Source organism: Symphalangus syndactylus, chromosome X (genome assembly GCF_028878055.3).
Source record: "Symphalangus syndactylus isolate Jambi chromosome X, NHGRI_mSymSyn1-v2.1_pri, whole genome shotgun sequence".
In the NCBI taxonomy this organism is placed as follows: Eukaryota; Metazoa; Chordata; class Mammalia; order Primates; family Hylobatidae; genus Symphalangus; species Symphalangus syndactylus.
The window spans coordinates 100,655,477-100,678,875 of record NC_072447.2 but is presented as its reverse complement, the minus strand read 5'-3'; positions in this window follow the sequence as shown (position 1 = coordinate 100,678,875).

The window sequence follows — 23,399 nt, the reverse complement described above, 5'->3', positions numbered from 1 at the left end:
TGGATATTAATATTTTTAGGATATGTGATTGTTTTAGTTGTTTCTCCCATTCTGTGTGTTGTCTTTTCATTTTCTTGACAGTGTCTTTTGATTAATAAAAGGCTTTAATTTTGATAAAGTCCCATTTATTTTTTCTTTTATTGAACATGCTTTTGATGTCATGTCCAAGAAATCATTGCCAGATCCAATTTCATGAAAATGTTCCCTAAGTTTTCTTCTAAAGATTTTATAGTTGTAGCTCTTAAAATTGAATTTCTGGTCCATTTTGAGTTAATATTTGTATATGATGTAAAATAAGGGTTTAACTTCATTCTTTCGCATGTGAATATACAATTTTCCCAGTACTATTTTGTGAAAAGACTGTACTTTCTCTATTGAGTGATCTTGGCACCTTTGTTGAAGATCAATATTTGAGTTTATTTTTGAGTTCTCTATTCTAGTCCATCAGTCTATATGTCTTATAACAGTACCACTCTATTTTGATTATGGCAGCTTTGGAGTAAGTTTTAAAATATGGAACTGAGAGTCTTTCCAACTTGTTCTTTTCCAGGATACTTTTGGCTATTTAGGGTCCCTTGAAATTCTACATGAATTTTAGTATTGGTTTTTCTATTTCTTCAAAAAAGTGTTGTTGATATTTTAATAGGAGTTACGTTGACTCTGTGGATCACTTTGGGTATTACCATCATCTCAATATTACATCTTCTAATCCATCAACATGAGTTGTCTTTCTATTTATTTAGATTTTCTTTAAGTACTTCAGGTAATATTTTGTAGTTTTTAGTGAACTGTTCTACCTCCTTGGTTAAATTAATTTCTAAATATTTTATTCCTTTTGATTTTATCTTAAATTATATTTAAAATTTATTTTTCCAGATTGTTCATTGTTAGTGTAAGAAATGCAGCTGATATTTGCATTTTTATTTTTTATCTTGTAATTTTGCTGATTTTGTTTCTTAACTCTGAAAGATATTTTGGTGTGGAATTTTTAGGGTTTTCTACATATAAGATCATGTTATCTACAAATAGAGATGATTTTACTTTTTCTTTTACAATATGGATGTCTTTTAATTTTTTTTCTTGCCTAAATTCTAGCTAGAACTTCTTGTACTATGTTGAATAGAAGTCGCAAAAGTGGGCAACTTTTTCTTGTTCCTGATATTAGAGGAAAATCTTTCAGTCTTTCACCATTTAGCATGAAGATAACGGTGGGTTTTTCATATAGTCTTTAATTGTGTTAAGGAAGTTTCCTTCTATTCCTAGTTTTTTGAGTATTTTATCGTGAATATGTGTTGGATTTTGTCAAGTGCTTTTTCTGCATCAGTTGAGATAGTTAGGCAGTTCTTTTCTTTCATTCTCTTAATGTTGTATTATAAAGTATTTTCCTGTTTTCTGTTTGCTGTTTAATTTTGTTGCTATTAATGTACTTTTTTCTTTTTTTTTAAAGATGGGGTCTTGCTTTGTTGCCCAGGATGGAATGCAGTGGCCTGATCACAGCTTCCTGCAGTGTCAAACTCCTGGGCTCAAGTGATCCTCACATGTCAGTCTTCCAAGAAGCTGGGACTACAGGCATACATTACAACATCTGGTGAATTTGTATTTTATTATTTTTAGAGATAGGGTCTCACTGTGTTTCCCAGGCTAGTCTTGAACTTCTGGCAGCAAGTGACCTCCTGTCTTAGTCTCCTGAGTAGCTGAGATTATAGGCCTGAACCACCACATCCAAATTAATGTACATTTTATTTATGTTTTGAAATCTATTTTTTTGGTTTGAAAATTAGAAAGTCCTTCTCCTTTTCAAGATCAATTATATAACTACCTATGTACCTATCTTTTCTTCTAAATGTTATAGTTTCAATTTTGTATTTCATTTTTTAAACCATGTGGAATTATTTTGATGTAAGTATCCAACTTGATATCTTTACACACTGTAAGAAAAAGTTCCCAGCATTTTTTGTTTATAACTCTCACTTTACGTATTGGTTTTGAATAACAACTTTTATCATAAATTTGGTTGATATTTTAGTGTCTTATTCTGGCCTATCATACTGTTTTAATGATATTCTTGCCAATTTTTTCACCTAACTATGTTTTAAAGCTATACATGTGGTAGACTGGTATATTTCAAATCTTTAGTCTCTCTCCAGTAATAAGATTTTTTATTCACATCTTTTGCCATGAACTTTGCAGTGCCCTCTTCCCACTTAAATCTAGGCTGGCCATGTGATTTGCTTTGGCCAACATGATTTTACAAAATGTGGTGCAAACAGAGATTTGAAAAGTGCTTCCAGAATTGGGCTTACTCTCTTTCAGTTCAGCAATTGCCATAAGAAAAACATGCTTAGGGTACCCTACTAGACCCAGGAGGAGGATGAAAGACATATAGAGAAGAGCTATCTTATCTAAGCCACCCCAGCTAGGCTTAGCCTAGGTTTTGACTCTTAGTCAACCCACAAATGTTTAAGAAATCCCAGTCAATATTCACAAAGTAAAATAGCCTTAGACTAGTCTAGATTAGATAAACACTAACTGACTCACAGAAATGTGAGCTAAATAAATGCCACTAAGATTTTTATGGTTGCTTACTATTCAGGAATAACTAACCAGTACAATAACACAGTTTAATATATGATAGGATGTCAACTCATTTTGTATATTTATATTTGCAAAAGTATTTTGTAGCTATTCTTGGCCATTAATTCTGATTTGCTTAATTATGTAATTATTTGTGTGTATTTCTTATCTTTTTCACCTTGATCCAGTCTAACAATAAAAGATCTTTGAAAGCAGACACTAATTTATTCATCTTTAGTAGTATCTGTCACAATATGTAGCTCAGGGCTTTTTTGCTCATAGTGATACTCAATACCTAGTCACTGTTTAATTAAATTGAGTAACTTCAAAACAAATTCTGGTAGCATAGTCAGAATCCCACCATTCCCATTTACTTCATTACCTATAATGAAATTTACAATGTCTGGTGTTATATAGCCGTAGCCTTTTTTTTTTTTTAGATAGGTTTTATTTTATTCTGTAATCTCTTATCTATTGTAGCAATGGTTATTGTAATTTATTTCAAATAGCATATGATACCTTGGGTTCTGATAGTATTCATAATATAGGAGCCACATAATCAGTTTTTATATGTCTTTGTTTTTCAATTTTACTTTAGCTTACTCTCTTTCCAGCTTACTCCGAAATCTTCCTTAATTTTCTTATTTTTATTACAAGAAAAGGAAGTAGTATTTGAATATATATGAAGCTGTTTGAAGTAGGTGGACAATACTGATTCACCCAATTAAGTAGTGTTTGCAGATTTTTCTGGGGGGAGTTTGTGACCTTATGTGTAACACTTTTGAATAATTGCAAAGTAGATTCATTATACATAACTTAAGAATTTGAAGTCAAAATTACCTGGCTTTTGATTTTGCTTTTAAAAAAAGGAGGGGGGGAGAATATCAGGGCCTAGTGAATATATCACCAACATAATACTGATTAATTTTCTCGAGTAGGAATGTATTTTTTTATTTTACTATCAGGATTTGCTGGAATCATCTTCCCGTCAATATTTATCCCACTGGAGATCTTATTAATGGTATTTTATCTTTCGGCTGCACCTTTTACTCTTTCCATCTGTTTGTGGGGCATTTTAATAGCCCCTACAGATCTCCATTACAACTAAATGTTTTCTGAGGCAGCCTATGATAGATGGGTCTGCTACTGTGTTTAATTATTTCTATTAAATATTATACTAAAACTGAATTATGATGAAATTAAATAAAAGAATAATGTATTACATTGGTTTTCACTTAGAAAACCTCACTAATTTATGTTTGCATTTAATAAAACTAACCTCTTGGCTCGGCATGTTGGCTCACGCCTATAATCCCAGCACTTTGGGAGGCCGAGGCGGGCGGATCATGAGGTCAAGAGATTGAGACCATTTTGGCCAACATGGTGAAACACCGTCTCTACTAAAAATACAAAAACTAGCTGGATGTGGTGGCGCGTGCCTGTGGTCCCAGCTACTTGGGAGGCTGAGGCAGGAGAATCGCTTGAACCTGGGAGGCAGAGGTTACAGTGAGCCGAGATTGCGCCACTGTACTCCAGCCTGGCAACAGAGCAAGACTCCATCTCAAAATAAAATAAAAACGACAAAATACCCCAAAAAACTAACCTCTTAAATCATTTGTCCAAAGTTTAAGGAACATGTTTCCCCAAAAGAAATGGAGTTAGAAAAGGGTCAGTAAATTGTTAAAGTGATGACAGAACTTTGAGACATTCTAGTCTTGTGCTTTAGGATGTGTGAGAAGCATATATAACTTCCCTAATTTTCATTCAGTCAAGCTTTTCTCATGACCTTGTGCAGGTCATATGACCTCGTTCAACTCACGTATCTATGAGCATCTGCTTTTTAAAGTTTTCATTTTCCAAATTGATTATCTTACTCTGTACATGGTAAAAGGAGGTAGCTACCCTACTTTAATAATAATTCCCCTGAGATATTTATAGTACAATTATCATAAAAGTATATATTAAGATAGAGTCAATATGCCACTCTTCTGTCTCTTGAGCCATATAAATAGCTGCTTCTGTGTAATGGATATAAACGGCCTCTCCACATTACCTCCATCTGACTGGTGTATGTGGTGAAACAGTGGTGTCTGTATCACAGTATCTATCATATAAATAAGCACTCAATAGATGCTTATTGTGTTGAATTTTCATTTGCAGAAAAATAATTCTCTGATCAGACAATTATATGGCTGATTAACATATGAGCATTGACAATAATATTTTCAGAATTGATACTAAAATTATCTCAAATAAAAAGCATGTATCTACTATTTGTTATTCATATAAAGTGGTCTACTGAAGAAAAGACATCTCTAGGTAGAAAAGATCTTACAGTGTTTCCACCTTGAGCTGAAAAGATAATCTGTGAAGACAGTCATGAACAGGTAAATTCAGCAATGAAGCAATTATTGAAATAGTTGAAGGAAAATTCTGTTGCTAAGGCACCTATACATTTTGACCATGGCATTAATTTAAAAGATAACATGATTCTCATTTGTTTTTCTCCAAAATGGTTGCCATATTGACAGCACAAGCAATTGCAATTTTCTTTGTCTCCTTTAACCTGCCCACATGCCTACCCATATCCTCCAACTATTAACATTTTTTTCTCTTTCCGTCCTTAATTCAGAATAATATACCCTATCTACTTTTAAGATTTACTATAAAAGGGTAAATAATCTGACATGCAGGCCAGGTTCTGATGTTCTGATGGAAATTAATGAGTCAAGAGCACGCCAAGAAGGGACACTTCAAAAACCTAGAACCAGGGAATGCAGAAGTAGAGTTATAATCCGAAAGAAAAGGTAACAAGTCAAATCGAGGGACAGAATAAGCAATGTTAACCACGTATGTCAGAACAGAGAGAAACTTTACTTAATGAGCCCTTTCTCCATGTCCCCATACCCTTAGGCTTTTTTCTCCTTTCATGAATATTGAGGATGAGTGACCCCACACCTAAGTTGATAGTTCAATAAAAAACAGAAGTGGTACTTTATAAGAGTCTACAATGGTATATTGGATGTCTGGCATCAGATGACAATTCTGGAGACTTGGAGGCTAGTACAGAGACCAATAGAGTGCAAAAATTATCTAATCTAATTTTTGCTTATTAAGCTGCTTGGTACCTCTTCTTACTTAGTCTAACAAATTGTATAGGAAGAGTGTGCCATATAGAAGTTTTTAAATGGTGGAGAAACTTTAGGTTGTTTTTCTATATTTGGACAGCTAATCTGTGCAAAACTTGGTAATTTATAAAGAAAAGAGGTTTAATTTGCTCATGGTTTCACAGGCTATATAGGAAGCATGACCGCTTCTGGGGAGGCCTCAGGAAACTTTCATCCATGGCGGAAGGCGAAGGGGAAGCAGGCACATCTTACATAGCTGGAACAGGAGGAAGAGAGAGAGGGGGAGGAGTGCTACACACTTTTAAACAAGTAGATCTCTTGAGAACTCTCTCATTATCATGAGAACAGCACCCAGTAGGATGGTGTTAAACCATTAGAAACCACCTCATGACCCAATCATCTACCATCAGGCTCCTCTTCCAACATTGGGGATTATAATTTGACATGATATTTGGGTGAGGACACAAATCCAAGCCATATCAGACTGCATATGGGGTTCTCCATAATGACATGACTAGAACCCACCTTTGTGAAAAATTACTTTCAACTGGTCATGAAGACAATGCTGCTGAGAGATCCTCATCAGAGTGAATGCATTAGCCACACAAGAACAATGTTGTACAGGTTTCCTGGAAAAGTGCTCTAAAAATAGAAAACAGCATATTCTGAGAATGATATTGTTGCATTCAGTGTAATCTTCAGAAAAATAAAAGACATGAGGGAAAAGAAGGAACAAAAGGAAAAATTAATAATGAGAAGACCACTTTTTATATTATTGCCTGTGATAAAGATGATTCCTACTTTAGTTTATTCATTTAGGTGTAAAATTTTTGAGATGTTATCTTTTTACTTTCAGCAAGTGGATCTTAGTTTTTTTTTCCTTGCACATGGGCTTATCTAGTGTAGAGATATTTCTATGTGATAGCAAATTATGTGCATAAAAAGTTAAAATTCTGGCCCATTTAGCCATAGTGTTTGGTCCATGGAACACCACATTTATCTATCTGACAGTACCAGGGAAATGCTTCACTGCCTTCCACACCCTTTTCCTCCTGACCTTCTAGGCTGCTTGCACATTGGAGTACCAGTTGCCCATATTGATATCACTTCAACTGCCCACCTTAGCAAAAGAGCAAGTGAACGAGGCTCTTAATTATAACTCTTGAGGTCCCTCTGTTTAGTCTGTGCCTCTTCAAAACTCTCTACAAGTCACTTGGGGCAGCGAGGAAAGTAAATTACCTTCATTATGTTATCTCTAGATCTAGCTGTGTCAGGATTTTGCTAATTTAAATGAATGAGAACATTTGAGAAAGATGAATATGTGGGCAAGGATGGAGCAAAGACGAGGGGAATTCAACTGGTAGGAGAACCCCCATTTGTGTAGGTCATGTAGACAGACAGAGTTAGACCATCCAGGGTTTTAATCTGGGATCTACATGTTACTAGTTGCATAATCTTGAGCAATGACTTAACCTGAGTCCCATCTGTGTAAAATGAGGATAATATTATGTAACTCACAGGATGCTGTAACAAAGAAATGAGAAACGTGGTATATAGTGAGCATTAAAAGGGCACCTTAGCTTATCTTAGAACACAGAATCTGTATGGCATGAAAGATGCTGGTGCAGGTAAGCAGTTATCTTCATGGTTATTGGGTGCTTTGACAGGCTAAATTGAATAAGTCGTGGGAGTGAGGAGGCCTTGACAGTGGAAGAAACAGCCCAAGCAAAGATACAATGATATAATGAAAAGGAGTCACTTGAACCAGGAAAAAAAAATAGAGTTACAAATAATTTCTGTTTCATGCAGGCAAATCACAAGAAAAAGAAAGAGGCTCTTTTAAAATCAGTTTTTAGACATTACTTTTTATGTTTACCATTTCTATTGCCAGAAGCCTGATTAAGTTGGAAGTACAATCAGTTTTCTCAGGAAATAGTGTGGGCGTTAATTAGAGTGGTGTGAAGCTAGTGGGTCTCATGTTTCAGTGAAGTCAATGGAAACTTTAGTTACTGCAACTTTGAGAGCATTCCTCAAAACATGAAGTTAGCAAATTTTTGCACATATCTTAAATAAGGAAGCTTATTGGCTACAGAGGCAGCTATTAACAGGAGTACTGTTAACAACACTTTCAGAAGTGGGGGAGGAGTCAGGGAATAGAAACATTTAAAGTCTACCTCTGCTTACCCCAAAGGATGAGGAGAAGGAATATATGACATATTTTACTGTTTGAATGTACCTGTGCAGTGTTAGTCTAGTCTTTTATTACAGGTTGAGCATCTCTAATCCAACAATCCAAAATCCAAAATGTTCCATATCCAACAGTTTTTGAATACCAACATGATGTCACAAGTGGAAAATTCCACACCTGACCTCGTGTGATGGGTGCACAAAATTAATTAAAATATTGTATAGAATTACCTTCAGTTTATATGTATAGGGTGAGTATAAAACATAAATAAATTTTGTGTTTAGACTTGGGCCCCATCCCCAAGATATCTCATTACGTATATACGAATATCCCCATATTTGAAAAGAAATTGAAATCTGAAACACTTCTGGTCCCAAGCATTTTGGATAAGAGATACTATATCTATACATCCTAAGATGCATATTTAATGTTTTAAAGGCCCTCTGAAATGTATTGCTGTCCATGAGCATAGATAGAGGAAACTTAAAATGATGTACTTTACAATAACACAATTATACTCCCCAAGAGCTCCCTGCTGGTGCTTGCAATAATCATTAATCACTCTTCTGATGTGGAAATTTGATGGTACCCTTAAAGATGCTAATAGCTCTGGGAGGGATAATGTATTAAGTAATGAAGTGTTATTAATCCTTAAGTGAGAATTAATTGATCAGATCTTTTCCAACAAAAAAACCTATTGGAAAGAGATTTTCCGAGAAAGAATACAGGACATTATCTGGTGGGAATGAGTTTGATTAGCTGGAGAATGGTAAAGGGCATTCAGCATAAAGATATATGGAGATACCTGGATGATGGTACAAAGATATCTGTGAATAAAAACAAACAAACAAACAAAAAAACACTGAAAGAATAGGAATAAAGAGCCTAGGGGATATTTTAGCAAGTGATTGCTATGTGCCAAGCATTGAGTCAGACACATTCGCATTTATTTTTTAGTACTGAAATTAGGCTTCACTTACTTCACAATTTTGCCTTGGGCCAGCTATGTATATAGTTCTAACTATTATTTTCAGAGTTTGTTTACTCGTATCTGTAAGTCTTAATTCAAATTCTATTCATAGTTCTTGTCTTTGACTTTTCAACTATGAGTAAAAAATAAGACCACATTTTCTAATGAGCAGCAGTAGCTTTCCTTTAGGAAATGGATTAGAAAATATTTGATCAGTTATACCCTGATGAAAGAGAAGCGTTTCACTGTAATTTTTTTCTGGCTATTTTAAAAAAGGTCTTTTTCAAACCCTTCAAATCCTCCTGCCTTATCTGCAAAGGGATGAAGATAATTATGGGTGTTACATTGCAGCCTAGGCATACATTTTAGTGAAAATTCAGGTTTGATAATGAGTGCTTACAGCAGAAATACTAATCCTACTCTTTCAACCTATGTTTGTGTGTTTGGTGTTAGAGAAACAAGAAAGGAATAATATTTGATTTTGTAAAATGAACAAATGGCAGATCCTATTGTGGGTATAGGCTTCTTTTAATCTTAGTACTTTAATGATCAACACTGCACTCAGAACAAGTGATTTTCATTTTATTTTCTTCTTTTTCTGGAGCATAACACCCCAGTAAATAAACATATATAAAGAGAATGATTTAGTCTTATATGCAAGAGAGTGGGATTTTAGCCAAAGAATTTCAGCCTTCTGGGCTATGTTTTCTCACCTGTGCCTTTTCTATGAATTGTGATGCTAGTATACTATGAATTCACGTATCCACAAATCTCTTGATTAATTAGAATCTGCATATATGAGTTTATAGAAAATTTATAGAGAAAACACAGTAAAGTGTGCACTTAACAAGACCTGTTAGCTATGCATACTTGTAAGTAAACTAATACTCATACCTCAGTACTTAACTATGACATCAGTTTGACACTTGAAAGATAATAATTCTGTGCCTTTAGCAGCAAAAGAACATTTTGTTGTTCTTCAGTGAATAGGGGGCTGGGGGAGTAAATATGTTGGTGCCAAGAATTGTATATGCCACCAAATTCGTTTCAACCAAGTATGACTATGTTTGTCGTGCATAGCACCATTTGGAAATGATTTTAAACATTTATTTTCAAATCAATCAGGTTAATGAACTTGGTGAATCATGGTTAGTTTGGAATTCATAATTTTAATTGGAACTCATAGTTGAAGTGCTACTTTTGTGTAATTAAAATCTCCATTAGCTCGACAAATAGAACATTGCAAACAGGCAAATCATGAGGTGAAAAGAAAGAGGAAGGAAGGAAATGAAGGAAAAAGGAAAGCTTCCTAGTGTGGTGGAATAGTTGTCATCTTTGAAGTACATGCTTGGAGAAAAAAGCAAAAGACCCCCAAAGGGATAAAAATATGTAATCCTGATAAAAATGCTTATTGGGTATTTTATGTATAAACAATCACTTACTATCATGTGCTAGTATGCTGGAATTTGGGGAAATGATGTTTTTGAGGCCAAAATATACAGGAAAGTAATGATCATCAGGAGACAACTTTGATCCTAACCCTGTAGAAACACTCACTATCACCTTTACTTTTATCATGAAATATTGACAGAGACAAGAATCCAAGACTTTGACACAAGCATCTACTCTTGAGCTTGTAAAGGTAACAAATTGCCATTAGTTTTCTCTACTGCATAGAATCTCCGTGGGAGACAGTGAGTTGTGAAGCTGCTTGTTGCACAGCTGAACCTGGGGGCTCCTGAAAGTGAACTTGCCAAAACAAAAGCACCAACATGAAAACTTAACGATGACTATAATCAAAAGTGAATAAGCATACTTTTCTTTATGCAGATTCTAATATAATTTAACTTAATCAGTTTATATTAAAAGACATTTTCCTTAAAAGACTATTTGAGAGAAGAAAGACAATAATAGGAGATGAATGTATGTTACTGAATTTTGCCAGAAGGTAATTTCTGTTCAGAGATAAAAATTTCTAATTTGGAGATTAATGGAGGTTCTATACTAGGTTTTGCTCTGTCACCCAGGCTGGAGTGCAGGGGTGCAATCATGACTCACTGCAACCTCAACTTCCTGGGTTCAAGGGAACATTCTGCCTCAGCCTCCTGAGTAGCTGGGACTAGGGGTGAGCACCACCACCACACCTGGCTAATTTTTGTATTTTTTTTGTAGAAATGCGGTTTGCCCAGTCTGGTCTCGAACTCCTGGTTTCAAGCCATCCTCCCACCTCAGCCTCCCAAAGTGCTGGGATTAAGGCAGGAGCTGCTACTCCCAGCCTACACTATTTTCTAATGGTATCATTTATATTTCTTCACTCTCAAAGATGGCATATTATTTATAACAAAATAAAAGGTTTTTTTGAGAACATGAAAGTGCTTTATGCTTTATAACAATATTAAGTAAAATGGAAGAATCCACCCCTTGTCAGAAAAATATGGAATTTGTTTATTGTTTCTACTTGAACGAAAAAAATGTTTTCATAAGCATGGGAGAAATGGGAATTTATACAGCATAAAAGATGTGTCTTTTTCCCAATCTTTTTAAACAATATTAGAGCAAAGACTATGCAATTATTTTACTGCCATAAAAAGATGGGCATATAATCATAATTAAATTTCAACTTGATTATTTATTTTTGTGAGGACTTATCTTTGGGAGAGACATATTTAGAGAAATGAGGAAGGAGGTGAACTATACCTAGCAAGTTAGATGCCCAGAATCAAACCTGGTGATCAATGTCATGACAGCCAGATACTGTCCAACCCACCTAATTATAAAATATGCTGAGAGTAGTATTAGATGATGTTGTTTATATACAAAATTCTGTGTGATAGGCATAATAATTTTACATGCATTTGAGAATGCTTTCCTAAAATGATGGCGATATGCACATTATATATATATGTGTGTGTGTGTGTGTGTGTGTGTGTGTGTATGTCACATTTCAGAAAGATCTAAAGTCACTGAACTATAACAAAATCTTATCTCTAGTTAATAACTATTTTTAGTATTAATTTGGTGTAAGTGTGTTTCTGACAAGTTATAGCCTATCTATTTGGATGGCTCCCAAATCTATATTTCCAGCCTGTACCTCTCCACAGAATTTCTGTTATGTATACTCCACTGTCTACTGGGTGTTTCCAACTGCATACCTAAGCTTGTTTTCCCTTTGCTAGTTCCATTGTGATAGAGATATAAACTTTTACATTCATTTCAAAATCACTTCCTAGTGATTCTACCTCCTTAGCATTTTTAATATATGGCGCCTCCTCCATACACTCACTGCTACAACTTTAGTTCAGTCTTTACTCATCTCTTTCAGCTTTTCTTATCTCCAGTCTTGCCTTCCTGAAAATCATTCTGTCCATAACACTGCCTGAGTTATCTTTTATGGAATGTATATCTGATCATATATCTCCCCTAACTAAAGTACTTCAATGGGACTTTTAGGTAAACACATGTGTTTATCCAAGCCACTTCTTGAAGCTCATAAGAGTATGACAATACAAGCAACCAAAAAGGTATAAAACCACAAGGACAAAGAGAATGGGAGAGGAAACCCAGAAGACTAGACATATCTACACATTTTAGAAGATAGAAAGTAAATGGATGTATAGTAATTTATGTAACAAAGGAGGAACAGATAAAACTTAAATATCTGCAGAGGGAGAAGTAAATTCCTATAACACAATAGAAAGGCTTAGGAAGGCTTATGTTTAGAAACTGAAGGGACTAAGAAACTCTGAAGGCAGATTTTACTGGTTTGGGGTAAATAGAAACAAGAAGATTGGTTGAAAGTCTGGATATGTAGTAAGACCCCAAAACCCTTTACAAAACCCATTTCTCTTCTTTTAGGCCACAGTCATGGAGTAGAAAATATATATTTTTCAAAGGTTTTTTGATACCATAGAAACAAATGACATATAGATATATTTGTATAATTTCATTACAATGTGCACAAAACTTATAATCATTTGATAGCCTGGGCAACTGTGATTATCTACCACTGTTCTCTTATAAGCTTTTTCTGTGCCTTTCAGGCAACACAGTGTGCAAAAAGTAGATTTTCAATAAAAAATAATTGACCTTCAATGAACAATGTGTGCAAATTGTCTTTTTTTTTTTTTTAACCAAAGCAGAGTTTATGGGATGGGGGATTTCTAGAACCTATAACTTTCAAAATCATGGATCTTCATTGGTGAGGTGTAAGGAGGAGCAGCAGATGGAAACCATGCATAAAGGGTGAGGATGCAGAGACCTGAGAGAGGTGACAAATTGTGTAGGAAATATCAACTGCAGAATAACATAGCAAATTATAACATGCTTTGTATTTTGGTAGGTTGCAAAGAATGACTAGTGCAGCATGGAGATTGGATGCAGAAAATTCAGTCTTTGGGGGAATGGAAAGATAATGAGGCTTAGATAGAAGGTAGGTGGGTTATAAAATAGGATGAAATTATGTTTTATATGAGCATGGTATGTGTTGTGATTTTGAATCCTTTTCAATTTTCATATCTCTCTAGTGCCAACTTGGGAGACATATTATCATGACTGAATCAGAGAGTTGACAGCATACCAGAAAGTGTCACTGTATAGTTTGGAAGATGGAAATCATAATACTTTTTTCCCGTGTAAGCACTCCAGGAAATTAACCTCCAAATACAACTGAGGAATAGGCACTGTTATGGCTTATTTACAGATCAGTAAACTGATGAAATATGGTGAAGCTATGTAAGTAGACCAAAGATGTACAAGAAGACACACATTGAGCAGAAAATAAATTTAACCCTGGCTTCTCAACTCTTGATTTAACCAGAGACGGTTCTATCTAAAACATGAGATTCTATATGAAAGCAGGAGGGAATTAGGAAGTAAAATCTAGTGAGCATTTTTCCTGAAATGTTACAGCTGTCATTCTCAGGGCCCTCGTCCTGAGATAGTGGCAGGTTAACATATTAAATTTTTATTTTTCTGGGAACTCTTCATGGACTATTGCCATATCAATGACAACGTAGACAGAAGTGCAGGTGATTTTAAAGAACAGACTGCTTGATGTACCCTGTGTCTAGTACAGCTACACCCTAGAGCAGTTAGCAGTGCTTATCTGAATTCTTTATTATTTGTCAAAAAGATTATTGTTTTCTGACGCAATCTTTTTTTTCTAAGAAAAAAAAAAAGCAGTGGTACATATTCTAACTATGCTTTAGAATCCCGGCTTCTGTCCTAAAGATAAAAATTTCAAGATGACTCCAAAAGGAAAAAAAAGTGATATGGATATAAGTCACGTGTTTTTAAGCTTTGAAAACATGATATCCTATTTCTCTTTCTCTATTTTTTCTTTTAATGCATTAAGCATCATCTCATACAACCAGGAATGTAAACCGTGACCAGTTTACCAAGAAAGGCTAAACTCAAAAGAACATATAATGATATGTTTGTCTTTTCTTTATTGTCTTTGCATTTAATTTTCATATATATCCATATTTGTGCAGTGACTTTGAATTTGTCTTCTGGAGGCAGATGCTCATGCAAGTTTAACTACTGAAAACTCTGGATGGAAATGTTGATGACTAGGAGATAATACACTGGGAAATGTGGACAGGGCCAGAATATTTTGCATGAGCGAGAAGCAGGATTCTGTCATCAAAGGGAACCAGTGTGCACTTTTGTTTGGTGAGGAAACTAGCACATAGATAAGAAACTCTTTTGATTACCTCCACTATATATCTAAAGGATGCTCTTCCCAATGGATTGCTCTAAGGGCTTTTCACTGTAGTTTTAATAATGGCCATGCCAACATAGTATCTTTTGAGAATATTGAAAGAGACCAATTTGGGAGACTGTGACCAGTATGAGTGTTCACTTCACTGAACTATCTCTGCTGAACTCTGGGGATCTGTAGGTTGGGGGATGAAATGCTCTGAAGATGATACTGGAGGCAAATATTTTCCTTGCTACTCTTCTTTTCTGTCAGCAAAGTGACTATAAGGTGTTTTAGTCCATTAAATTAATTGAATAGCCAGGTGCGGTGGCTCATGCCTGTAATCCCAGCACTTTGGGAGACAGAGGCAGGCAGATCACCTAAGGTCAGGAGTTTGAGACCAGCCTGACCAACATAGTGAAACCCTGTCTCTACTAAAAATACAAAATTAGCTGGGTGTGGTGGCGCATGCCTGTAATCCTAGCTACTCTGGAGGCTGAGGCATGAGAATCGCTTGAACCTGGCAGGCGGAGGTTGCAGTGAGCCAAGATTGTGCCATTGCACTCTGGCCTGGGCAACAAGAGCGAAACTCCACATCAAAAAATAAATAAATAAATAAATAAATAAATAAATAAATAAATAAATTAGAATAGAATAGATGTGTACCCTCATGAAATCAATAATTAGAAAAAATAAGTAAAAAGAATAGATACAATGAGTTTTACAAATTTACTTGGCAATGATAATAGCAATGAAACTACTAACTCATAGAGTAAGTCCTATGTGCCAGGCACTCTTAGAAGTACTTTGCATTTATCATCTTATCTCACAGTCACAAAACCCCATATGATGGATACTAATATTATTCTTATTTTATAATAGGGGCAGATTTGAGATTCAATCCTAGGTAGTGTGGTTTCAGAGTCTACACTCTTTATTACTGAGGTACTGCCTCTCATAAAACAAAGCTATGTGTTTTTTTGACTTGGTTTGATGACAGGACCACAGCTTGGGCTTATCTAAGTTTATGCCCTTCTCAGTTTCATCTTATCTTGCTCTACCATTTCTTACCTTTCCTAGATGTTCTCACCCCACTTGCCCAGCCCAGTATCCCATGCTTTACTGCTTCACTGTACTTTTAGTCTAATAAAAAAGCACCTGATGAAATATATTCTCTAAGGTGTATATTATGTTATTCCTCTCAGAAATCTTTTTTTCAGGTATATAAAATATTAACCTTCCCAGAAATACTCGCATTTTTCAAAGAGGATGCATGGAGAGGAGATTGGGAGAATATTACAGAGTAGGTAAGATTTCTAAGAGCTTCTCAAATAGCAAAAAGGTTCATAATTACATACTTCCCCTACCTTTATGGACAGCCTAGTTTTATGGTGCTATCGGCACTTCCTTACCAGATGCAAAGGTCATAAGAAATTGGATAGTTTTCATATTACTTCAGAGGCTCCAACCTCTTCTCTTCACACTGAATTTATTACTGCTCTCTGGATTTCTGTGGAAAGGATGGATTCTTACCATTTGTGATACAATAAAGATTAATTCCTGGCTCACTGAGTTGCCAGGTTTAGCAAATATAAATGCATGACTCCAATGCAAATTTGAATTTCATAGAATAAATACTTTTTAGTATAAATATATTCCATGTAATATTCAGGACATACTTATATAAAACTTATTTTTCATTTCTCTTAAATTCAGATTTAACTGGACATTTTGTATTTTATTAGATATCTAAACTCAAAGTGGATTTTAATTGTCTATAGACCAGAAGAAAATTTTAATTATGAGTATCTTATAGTAATCCAATTATGAGGTGATGAAAACATGAAGGAAAGGTGGCCACTATAGAGAAATGCTCTGAAGGACAAATCCATGCGTACAATGGAAAAAGAATCAAAACGTGGTGATTTCTTACTTTTGAAGGGGCTTTTGAACAATGTTGTTGAAAGAGATCCCAGGTCTCTTGAACAGAAGTTCTAGGTTATGTGTTATACAGCAAAAGTCACCGTAAAAGACTAAGGACAGAAACTCAGCAACTTTGGTTCAGTTTTTTGGAGCAAGCAGGTTACATAAAACAATCAGACTAGAGAATAACTTGAGTCTTGAATGTCAAATAAGGCTTCGGGGATTAAACACACCTTAAATGTTATTTTAGGTAATTACACAGAAATCACAAGGCCAGTTAGTTTTCTATTGAATATCTAATAACCAGAGATACCATACTAAAGAGAAACTGTTAGTCTTTTGACATTGTATCATCATACTCCTATATAAATAAAGAATATTTCTTGTATTTAACAATTCAGTTAAGACAATTGTACAATCAAGCATGATAATTTACAATCAAAACTAAAAATTGCAAAATGCTATACACATACTGTGTTCTGGAAAAAGAGAAAAGTTATGAACACTTAATATCTATTTTATGATGTCACAAAATATTTGAAGCATAAAGGATAATCTAATTTCATTTCCAATTGGGATATGAGTTTCCACCTCCCTCAGGAGATGATTCCTCAAAGAGTAGATGACAACTAGTGGCTAAATTAGGAAATACAAGTTAGATTTATAGAACTGGTTATAATGTGAAATCTTATTTGCTCTTCTAGCCAGAATGCCTATTAGCTATTTTGATTTATTTAATTTTAGTTGGATTTCAAAAATTAATAAATCATTGTTCATATTGCAAGGTGAATACTTAATCAGATACCTCTTGCAAGATTCTGATGCTGAGAGTTAGAATACAGTGTAAAAAAAGCATTTTAAATGTAAAGAAAGTGTTGTAGAGCATCCACAGTAAGAAAAGAGCAGGGTTACCGTGGGAACCATAATGCTGAATTTCATGACTTGTCTTGTGTGATTACAAATTTAATGCCGTAGGAAGGATTGTGTGACTTTTTCCTTTATTTTGAGGATGATTTATTTGTGAATAATCAGGAAAGGATAAGACTTAGATGTAACCTGAATTTGCACAAACAGGGAGGATACTACATCTTTTAGGAAGGTAAAAGTAAAACAAAACAAAATATGGGAGAGCAGTCTCTTCAAAAGAGTTCAGCACACCACAAGTTTTCACTGTAGAAAAATACAGAAAACAATTTTACACTTTGACTTTATTTGCAGCTGAGGATTTCCAAAACGCTTTGAAATGGGCACAGAAACTGTGCCATGTGTTTCTGGAAACTCAAGGGATAGTCAGTCGTGACAGTGAATGAATTCCAGAGCACAGCATGCAGCTGGCAACAGAAAGCAAGGGAAACTAGAGGAATTGACTTTTGCTTGGATTTAACTGAATCACAACTTGCAACAGTGAAGTGTGAGTACAGTTGTCTGAAAAATAACAGCAGCAGATAGGCAAAGTGTGTGGTAGTCAATATATGAGTTGTCTTGTTATTAGGAAAGATCTGGAGTCAAATATGAGTATGAGACTGCATTTGTACACAAGTGTGTCAAGCTGATTACACATCAACCTGCTATGTATGTCTGCACATCATACAATTTAATGGAAAGTGAAGGATGCAATTAATTAATAAGATGTTTTTGCTATGGTTCTGAGCATACAGATTTCTCTAAAAAGTTGAATTTTTGACACATTTTTTATATTAATTAGCTTATTTTTCTTTGGATATTGCCAGAGGCAATAAGTTTTGAGACTATGCCAATTTTGGCAACAGACATTCCAAATAACATTTTCTGTGTTCAGTGGGTACTAAACAATTGATATGGCATAAAAGACCATGCATACATGGACACAAAAGTTTAGATCGTATTTAGGTCAGGGTCCTTATGTGTCCTTTTGGAGAAAAATTTAATATAGGTGGTGCTGCCTAAATAAATTTAGCTGAACTTAATACACTGATTATTAGTATTTGTGTTAAGCTGAACTTAATACACTGATTATTAGTATTTGTGCTAATATCTATACTAATATGAATATCATCTGGTTTCATTCTATTTTCCGCTTAAAATGTAATATTACTAAAGTCAATCAGTGTAAGCACCAGAGGCCTGGAAATGCAGCATGTGCTCTACAGAAAAAGAGATATTGCTATAGATGATAAATAGGGATGAAAATAGTGAATGGAATACAGTTTTAGAATAACAAAGATATAAATGAATGAATGAATGAGGAAATGAAATATGCACTTCAAGTCATGGAATATCAAGCCCATTATCAGAAAAGTAATTTAGTTAGTGGGGGGGGGGGGTGAAACTCTTTAAAGTTTGAAAGAATGCTTAACATCACTATAAAGAAGCAAACAATAATGAATGAATTAAAATGTAGAATGTAGGTCAAAAACAATCACTCTAGTCTTTCATAAGGAAGTAGTGAGAAAAGTAATCATCTTGGTTTTGATCAATTTATGATAAAAGTGAGTTATTCCAGAGTGGAGAGACAAAAAAGGGAGCTGAGTTTTAAGTTTTCACTGAATACATATAGATTGAAATGAATAAGAAATGAAAGAAACAATTAAAGGACTGTAAGGCTAGGCACAACAAAATTAAAAACATTTTGAGTGTAATGTCTTTTGCATGAATAGACTGTACTAATGATGAAATGCTAAAAGCATTTCAATGTCAAAAATATGATGTTCAAGCTTCAGAATTTGATGAATATTTAGCATAATACAGTAGTTTCTTTGCCTGAGCTCTTGTTGTTTTTTATCACCATTTTCTCATGAAATACTTTACCTTGTAGTGGAAAGCAGTGTTTTAATAAGATAAGCCATGAGTGTTTATATAATTGAAACAAAAAAGATTGAGCTCTGTTTCATCAGATTGTTATAAACCAGGAGCTCTACAAAATGAAAAAGGAAAGGGAAAAAGAATTCTCAGAATAAGAATGACATAGAAATAAATGCAATGTCAAAATTTATCAAAGGGGAAGAGTTGCTTTTAAATGTAAGTTTGGATGAAAATGATACAAAGAGACACAGGTAAAAGGAAGAGCACAGTGAAACTGAGTCATCTATAGATGAAGGAAAGAAAAGGAATTTATATTAACAATGAGCATTGATGTCCAGTTAGTTTAAGTTGTGTCAGAAATTTCCAGAATATCCTGATTTGCAGTGGGTTTTAGAACTTAAGTATACTACGCAGACAATCTCTACCTGCACAAAGGGGATTTTTATAGCTTATTCATAATTCAGAAAAAAATCAATTTGGCCCCTTTGGCTTATCAAACTACACTTTCTATGGAAGCTCTAGTGCATTTTAGACATTGCTCTTCTCATTTGTTAACAAAACAAAACAAAAGAAAAAAAACCTTTCAGATAATATGTAAATTTGTCTTGAGTTTTGGGGCCTATATTAAAAATTCCACAACATATTCCTGAACTAAAAGCCCTTTTATCTATAAACTAGGATTGCAAAGAATATGAAGGTCAGAGTGACACACATATACTTATACTTATTTTTTCGTTTTTATTTTTTTGAATGTTTTTAAAAACATTTCAATAGTTTTTGAGGTACAGGTGGTTTTTGTTTACATGGATATATTCTTTAGTGGTGATTTCTGAGATTTTGATAAATCCATTGCCCAAGCAGTGTAGACTGTACCCAATATGTAGTCTTTTATTCCTCACCCACTCCCAACTTTTCCCTGAATCCCCAAAGTCCATTACATCATTCTTATGCCTTTGTGTACTCATAGCCTAGCTCTCATTTATAAGTGAGAGCATATAATATTTGGTTTTCCATTCCTGAGTTACTTCACTTAGGATAATTGTTTCCAACTCCATCCAGGTTGCTGTGAATGCCATTATTTCATTCCTTTTTATGGCTGAGTAGTATTCCATGGTGTATACATGCCACATTTTCTTTATCCACTCGTTGGTTGATGGGCACTTAGGTTGGTTACATATCTTTGCGATTGTGAACTGTGCTGCTATAAACATACATATGCATGTGTCTTTTTCATATAATGACTTATTTTCCTTTGGGTGGATACCCAGTAGTGGGATTGCTGGATTGAATGGTAGTTCAACTTTTAGTTCTTTAAGGAATCTCCATACTGTTTTCCATAGTGGTTGTATGAATTTACATTCCCACCAGCAGTGTAAAACTGTTCTCTTTTCCCCACATCCACGCCAACATTTATTGTTTTTTGACTTTTTAATAATAAGCATTCTTGCAGGAGTAAGGTGGTATCTCATTGTGGTTTTAATTTGCATTATTGATTACTGATGTTAAGAATTTTTTCTTATGTTTGTTGGCTGTTTGTATATATTCTATTGAGAAATGTCTATTCATGTTCTTTGCCCACTTTTTGATGGGATTATTTGTTTTTTCTTGCTGATTCATTTGAGTTCCTTGTAGATTCTGGATACTAGTTCTTTGTTGAATGCATAGTATGCAATTTTTTTTCCCACTCTGTAAGTTGTCTGTTTAGTTGGCTCATTATTTCTTTTGCTATGCAGAAGCTTTTAAATTTAATTAGGTCTCATTTATTTATTTATTTTTGTTTTCATTGCATTTGCTTACGGGGTCTTAGTCATGAATTCTTTGCCTAAGCCAATGTCCAGAAGAGTTTTCCTAGGTTTTGTTATAGAATGGTTATGGTTTCAGGTCTTAGATTTAATTATTTGATCCATCTTGAGTTGACTTTAGTATAAGGTGGAGATGGGGATCCAGTTTCATTCTTCTACATCTGGCTGGCCAGTTTTCCCAGCACTATTTAATGAATAGGGTGTCCTTTCCCCAATTTATGTTTTTGTATGCTTCGTCAGAGAGCAATTGGCTATAAATATTTAGCTTTATTTCTGGGTTCTCTATTCTGTTACATTGGTCTACATGCCTATTTTTTTTATAACACTACTATGCTCTTTAGGTAGGTATAGCCTTGTAGTATAATTTGAAGTCAGGTAATGTGACACATCCAGATTTGTTCTTTTTGCTTAGTATTGCTTTGAATATGTGGGCACGTCTTTTGTTCCATGTGAATTTTAGGATTTTTTTCTATTTCTTGAAGAATGATAATGGTATTTTGAAGGGAATTGCATTGAATTTGTAGATTGCTTTGGGCAGTATGGTTTTTTTCACAATATTGATTCTTTCCATCCATGACTATGGGATGTGTTTCCATGTGTTTTTGCCATCTGTTATTTCTTTCAGCAGTATTTTGTAGTTTTCCTTGTAGAGATCTTTCACCTCCTTGGTTAAGCATGTTCCTAATTATTTTATTTTACTTTTTCCAGATGTTTCAAAAGGGATTATGTTCTTGATTTCATTCTTAGTTTGGTCATTGTTGCTGTATAGCAGTGCTACTAATTTTTTACATTTATTTTGTATCCTGAGACATTACTGAACTTGTTCATTAAATCTAGGAGCTTTTTTGAATGAGACTTTAGGGTTTTTTAGGTATACAATCATATTGGCAAAGAGACAGTTTTCCTCTTTTCCAATTTGGATGCCCATTATTTCTTTCTCTTGTCTGATTGCTCTGGCTAGGACATGCAGAACTGTGTTGAATAGGAGTGGTGAAGATAGGCATCCTTGTTTTGTTCCAGCTCTTAGGGGGAATGCTTTCAACTTTACCCCATTCACTATGTTGTTGTCTATGAGTTTGTAATATACGGCTTTTAAAAAATTATTATTATACTTCAAGTTCTGGGATACATGTGCAGAATGTGTAGGTTTGTTACATAGGTATACACGTGCCATGGTGGTTTGCTGCACCCATCAACCTGTCATCTACATTAGGTCTTTCTCCTAATGCTATCCCCCGCCAAGCCCCTAACCCGCAACAGGCCCCAGTGTGTGATGTTCCCCTCCCTGTGTCCATGTGTTCTCATTGTTCAACTCCCACTTAAGAGTGAGAACATGTGGTGTTTGATTTTCTGTTCCTGTGTTAGTTTGCTGAGAATGATGGTTTCCTAGGAAATATCATTCAGAACATAGGCATGGGCCAAGACTTCATGACTAAAACACAAAAAGCAATGGCAGAAAAAGCCAAAATTGACAAATGGGATCCAATTAAACTAAAGAGCTTCTGCACAGCAAAAGAAACTATCATCAGTGTGAACAGGAGACCTATAGAATGGGAGAAAATTTTTGCAATCTATCCATCTGACAAAAGGCTAATATCCAGAATCTACAAGGAACTTAAACAAATTTACAGGAAAAAACCAAACAACCCCAGCAAAAAGTGGGCAAAGGATATGAACAGACACTTTTCAAAAGAAGACATTTATGCAGCCAACAAACATACAAAAAAAAGCTCATCATCACTGGTCATTAGAGAAATGCAAATCAAAACCACAGTGAGATACCATCTCACACCAGTTAGAATGGTGATCATTAAAAAGTCAGGAAACAACAGATGCTGGAGAGGATGTGGAGAAATAGGAACGCTTGTATATATACTGTTGGTGGGAGTGTAATTTAGTTCGACCATTGTGGAAGACAGTGTGGCAATTCTTCAAGGATCTAGAACTAGAAATACCATTTGACCCAGCAATCCCATTACTGGGTATATACCCAAAGGATTATAAATCGTTCTACTATAAAGACACATGCACATGTATGTTTATTGCAGTACTCTTCACAATAGCAAATACTTGGAACCAACCCAAATGCCCATCAATGATTGACTGGATAAAGAAAAGTGGCACATATACACCATGGAATACTATGCAGCCATAAAAAAGGATGAGTTCATGTCCTTTGCAGGGACGTGGATGAAGCTGGAAACTATCATTCTCAGCAAACTAATATATGGCTTTTATTACTTTGAGGAAAGTCATTTCTATGCTTATTTTATTGAGGGTTTTTATCACAAAGCAATGCTGGATTTTGTCAAATGCTTTTTTCTGCATCTAT